Source organism: Galeopterus variegatus, unplaced genomic scaffold, assembly GCF_000696425.1.
Source record: "Galeopterus variegatus unplaced genomic scaffold, G_variegatus-3.0.2 Scaffold8927, whole genome shotgun sequence".
NCBI lineage: Eukaryota > Metazoa > Chordata > Mammalia > Dermoptera > Cynocephalidae > Galeopterus > Galeopterus variegatus.
The window spans coordinates 83,880-89,769 of record NW_007735038.1 but is presented as its reverse complement, the minus strand read 5'-3'; positions in this window follow the sequence as shown (position 1 = coordinate 89,769).

Below are 5,890 nucleotides of genomic sequence, written 5' to 3'. Positions count from 1 at the left end.
GCCCGGGCGCGCTGATTGGAGCGCGCGCTGCTGAATAATTCATGAGGGAAGCGGAGCGGGGCGCCGAGCTGAGCAGGTCGGGAAGTTGGGAGAAAGTTTGGAGAAGGGGGAGGGGCGGCGGGCGAGGAGCCCGGGGACCGCCCGGACGTGCACAGTGCCCGTACGCCCTACCCCGCACCGCGCGTCTCGGGCCCGGGCCCAGGGACACCCGAGAGAGGTCCGAACCCGGCAGGCACCTGGGAGCAGAGAAACACAGCCAGCGCCACGGAGGGCTGCACAGGCGTGCATTTAAATGTGCACCACGCACACAAAGCCTGCTCTGACCTTGCTGCAGACTTGAGATTCCACCCGTGGATGTGCTCACGACCCCCTAGTGGCGCAGGGGACTGCTTTTGGGAGAAAGGGAAGGAGAAGATAGAAGCTTTTAAGGATGGAGGGTCGCCCAGCGGTCCCCAAGGCAGCAATCCTAGCCCAGACAACCCTGGAGCGAGCGTTCGCAAGTCATTTCATAAACATTAACTATTGGAGACCTACTGTGAGGAGGGGTGGGTTGAGATGGGGAGGAGTGTAGAAAACTGTGCGCAACTAAGATGAGATGCGGAGGAGTGTAGAAGAATCGAGGAAGCAAGGGTAAATAAAAGGTCCCAGAGGGCGAGGGGTCCGGACCTCCAAATCACCTTTCTCACTCTCACTCTCAAGTTTTGGGGGGCTCTGTCCCCTCCCGCGGCCATGACCCCTGGGGCTGGGACTGGGGCTGCTGCTGCTGCTGCCTTTCCTGAGGCTGTTTCCCGTCTGGCTTCTGGGGGCCCTCGGGATGGCTGGGAGGGGCCCTTCCTCTCATCGCCAACTCTCCCCCGCCCCCCACCAATCCATCAGTTAGGGAGGAGGGTCCAGGAAAACCGTGCTCCTTCACCAACCCCCTTTCTACTCAGGGCACCTATAGTGTGGGTCAGGGGGTGGACGGGTTGGTGGGTGATGGAGGAATCAGCCCCTGGAAGAGCCGGAAGGAAAGGGTCAGATCAGAAAGTAATTACGGGAGACAGAGTCTAGAGGAGCTGAGGAGCCCAGAGGGAGGGAGTCGTCCAGGATGCTTGGAGGGCTGCCAAGCACCCTGGTCTCCCCGCCCAGGACAGCCGGGTCTGCAATGACCTCCTGTCCCAGCATACTTATCTTCCTGACACAAGAGGTGCTCCCCACACCCCTACCCTTCCTCGTTGCCCTGCCTGGGTCCTGCTCCGGGGTGGGGAGGGTCACCGAGGGCAGGAAACAGCCGGTTTTGCTGGAGCCAGGCAGACCAAGCTGGAGCTGGGAATCCCCTCCTCCCTCCCTGATCCAGGTCCAGTCTCCCCTTCTTTTATTCTGTTTCTCCCTCCAGGTTATCCACAAGTCCCCCCCCCCCCCCCCCTTTTTCCCCCCCCCCTTTTTCCCCCCCCCCTTTTTCCCCCCCCCCTTTTTCCCCCCCCCCTTTTTCCCCCCCCCCTTTTTCCCCCCCCCCTTTTTCCCCCCCCCCTTTTTCCCCCCCCCCTTTTTCCCCCCCCCCTTTTTCCCCCCCCCCTTTTTCCCCAAACCCCCCCCCCCCCCCCCGCCTTTTGCTGCTCTCACTTTGTTCCCAGATCGTCTAGCCTCTAAAAGTTTTATGTCTTCTCTCTCCTCCTGGGCTCGGCCCTCACCCCCCCTCCAACCCCTGATTGCTTAAATTTTCTCATTTAGTGGGAGACGCAGTTCATCACTGGGGCGGGTGTGTGTGTGTGTGTGCAGAGAGGAGTCACATGCCTGAACGGTGGAGAGACAGGAACGCACAGAGAAATGAGGTAGGGTGGAGTGAGAGGCTGATGAGGCAGAGGGGTGAAGAGGTGAGACAGCTCACTTCAGTCTGGAACCCTGTTTACATGACCCCTGGGGACAAGGCCCCCTCAGCTAGAGGGAAGAGAAGGCCCTAGGTTAGAAAATACCCAGCCTATTTCATATCAGGTTATCAGCTCCCATCCCCCAGCCTGTAATCCAATTCCTGGTGTCTAGTATGTACCAATAAAGAATGAATTAAAAAAATCTTTAGTGAGCATACACTATGTGCCGAGTGATCACGGTGCTAGTTTTCAAGATTTGTAAAATATGGCTTCTGGACTCAAAGATAATCTAGTTAACATTAATATAATTTTATATATAACCTGGTGAATTGTAATCTGGTGAACATCCCATGACTTCCTCTTTCTGTAGAAATGACATCTGAGATTTTCACTCCAATGCTCGGGAACCACCCTTGGTCTATCCTGTGGGTGCAAGGTCATTTCCTCCACCCTCAGACCACCTAGAACCACTTTCCAGGCAAGCGAATTTAGCATTCACTGAATTACATGACAGAGTGAGCATTCATGTGGCTACCTGAATGAATGCTTGTTCCACAGACCCAAACAAATCTCGAGACCCTCCTGTCCTCATCATTAGAGCACCTGGAGCCCTTCAGTGTCCCCCTGCCTGGAGCAATATGCTGCTATCACATTGCCATGCCAGGACTTGTGGGGAGCACCCCTGAACAGTGGTAGGGTTTTCCTTTTGCCATTCAAGTTGTTTTGAGCAGTCTTAGGGTTAGGACTTTTCCTGTATATAATAAATAACAAACAGCAAATCATCCCTTTTCTCTCTAAATGGTTGAACCTGTCACTTCTCTTTTCATATTCCAGCCTCCCCTCTTCTGGCCCACCTAACCCTGTCAAGTCCAAAGTTCAAGTTTACCCCAAAGCTCATGAAGTTTAAGCTTCAGTGCCCCTCGCCTGCCTGGCTTCTTCCCTGGCTCTGGTTAATGAGTGCCATCATTTAAACAGTTTTTAAGGTGATTCACAGCATGAGAACACTTGAAGTGACCTGAAATCTTACAGCTGTTATATGAAAGGAATTTGGTAGAGGTTTTCACATTACCAATAATAAGTTACAAAGCTCAAAGAAATTTTTACAAACCCTCGATAATGAAAGAAAAAATTCAATCATCCATACTAGAGGAAAGACAGATACAGAAAGAATAGAAAATATTACAAAATCATTATTCTATGAAGAGGTGGTCAGAGTACACATCTAAGAAAAAGATAGGAAATGAAGGTATTACAGAGGTGTATCAGGCTTATTTACTACAAATATTGTTTTTTTTTTCTAGATTTTGCAATATTTATGGTGTCACCTTTTAAACATTTGCAGTCAGGGGCTGGCCAGTTAACTCAATGGGTTAGAGCATGGTGCTGATACACTAAGGTCCAGGGATCTATCACTGTACCGGCCAGCTGCCAAAAAAATAAAAAATAAACACTTGTAACTGGTTATAATTTCTTAATCTAAATACATTAACTTTTATACCTAGTTTTATATTTATAATTTTGTTTTTGCTTTCTTAAGGAGGGTCACCCAAAACCTGAATTCACCCCTAGACTGACCACTGCAAACCTTCCAGAACATGTCACATACAAAGTTGTAATAGATATGCAGGGTTGGCCAGTTAGCTCAGTTGGTTAGAACATGGTGTTATAACACCAAGGTCAAGGGTTCGGACCCCCTTACCAGCCAGCCTCCAAAAAAAAAAAAGCATGTGTGTATAAGGCTTTATTAACTTATTAGCGATTGATTAGCGATTGTATATTTACTTGTATGTGGCTTTACCTTTCAGGAAGACATCTAAACATATGCGTGCTCAGCATTCTAAGTCCAGGTCTGGCCCATAGTAAGTGCTCAGTGAATATTTGTTGACTATTTATTCCTTTATTGACTGGTCATTCTTTCGTTTATTTAGCAGTTATTTGTTCAATATTTACCATGGGCCAGAATGGAGGGTTCAAAGTCACCCTCTGCCTTCCAGGACTAGACAGCCCAGCGGCAGAAACAGCCATAAAACCTAAACAGAACCCAGGAAGTTAAGTGCTGAACACCTTATCCTGAATGCCTTGGGGAGCCACCAAAGGGTTTTAGGCCAAGAAGTGACATTGCTGGATTTGTAGAGAAAGAGCGCACTTGTACAGCTTTGGGGAATGGATTGAAAGGGATCAAGACTGAACATGGAAAAACCAGTGCAGTATCCAGATGACAATGTAGAGGGAGGGGGGTATTGAAAGGGATCAAGACTGAACATGGAAAAACCAGTGCAGTATCCAGATGACAATGTAGAGGGAGGGGGGTGGGCTGGCCATTTGGTTAGAGCATGGTGCTGATAACACCAAGGTCCAGGGTTCAATCCCATTACCACCCAGCTGCTGCCAACAAAACAAAACAAAAAATTAAAAAACTAAGAAAAAGACCATATGGGCTGGAATCAACACAGGGGTATGTGCATGCTAAAGTAGGCAGGGCTTGGAGCCTGGCCTTGGGTGACTGAAATCAAGGGTAACTCAAGTTTCAAACTTGGGCATCTAGGTAGGAGCCAGTGGAACAGGGACTGGGAACAGTGAGGAAGATGATGGATATGTTAAGTTTGAGATCTCATGCACCATCCGGGCAGCAGGTCCAGAAGTCAACAAGACCTGAGCTCCGTGGGTCTGGAGCTTAAAGACAGCTTTCCAGCTGGGGACAGGTTTGGGAGTTATGGCATACGATGGTAAGGGAGGCTGTAAGGGGAGTGGGAATGGTGGGTATGGAGGATACTGCACAGATGGGGAAGACTGAAGAAAACTTCGCTCTCTCCAAACAAACATGATCATATTTAAATCATCACAAGAACCTGTTAGAGAGGCAGGATGGGCATTTATGACACCCGTTTTAAGGATGAAGAGACAGGTTCAGAAGGCTAAGGGACCTGTCAAATGCACTCAGCCAGTGGCCCGCCAGGTGGGCTGGCTCCACTGCACTCAGCATGCAGAATGGATCCCATTCCCGCCTCCAAGGACCTGTCAGATCTCTCAGGTCCTTCTCCGCCTTCCTCTCTCTCTCACTCATGGGGTCCAGGCCAAGCATGGGGCATTTCCCTCCCTCTGCCCAGCACCTTTTCTCTTTCTACTTTCCACTGGTCATTAACGGGGTGCAATTTACCCCCTAATGTTCCACAGAGACTTTCCCACCCTGCCCCCAACCTGGCACTGTGGATAGAGGAAGGGACCGTGAGAGAAAGACTGGGAATGGGAGAGCACCAGTTGACTGATAGGAATGGGAGGAGGGGAAGGGCAGAGCTTGCAGCAGAGGCCAGGGATACCAGAGGGCATGGAGGTGGAGAAGAGGGAGGCTAAAGGTCTAGGGACCAGAGCTAAGGGGGAGGGGTGGGGGAGAATGGAAAGGTAGGGGGAGGAGGGAAGAGGTGGTGGGAGGCTCATTGTCCCAGCAGGGGGAAGTCTTTTGTTTCCTCTCTTCCCCTGGCAGCCTGACAGGATATGAGGCCAAGCCCCCCTTCCCCACCATGCCAGCATCCCTCCCCCCCCACTGGACATGGCCTTTCCCTTACCATTGAGTCCTTGACAGTAATGGGGGTAGAGACAGGCAGGAGATGAGTTCTAGGAATAAAGGATTTTTTTTGTGGCTAGGGGCTAGGCTACTAGGGATCTGAAGGGACAAGAAGCCACTTGGCTAGTTAGTGGAGCTTGGCAGGGAAAGTCTGTGTGTGGGGAGGAGCAGGAAGCCAGGCCTGGGTGGGGCCAGCACAGAGGGTAGCAGGTCAGGCCAGGGGGAGGTAGGCTGGGCCCCAGAGGAGATGACGCAGGGCTTCAGGCCTCTACCAGCCTTCACCATTCCAGCCTGGGGGCCAGAGAGCTCACCTGAATCCCAGTTCCCCCACCCACCCCCTCCATTCCCTAAGGTTGACATCACCCCACCAGGGCGAGGATCTGTTAGAGCCCAGCAAACCCAGGTATCCTGCCTGGCCCCTCCACATCCAGTTCCCTAGATGCCGTCCCTCCCCAGGATCCGGGAGTCTGGCCTCCACTGC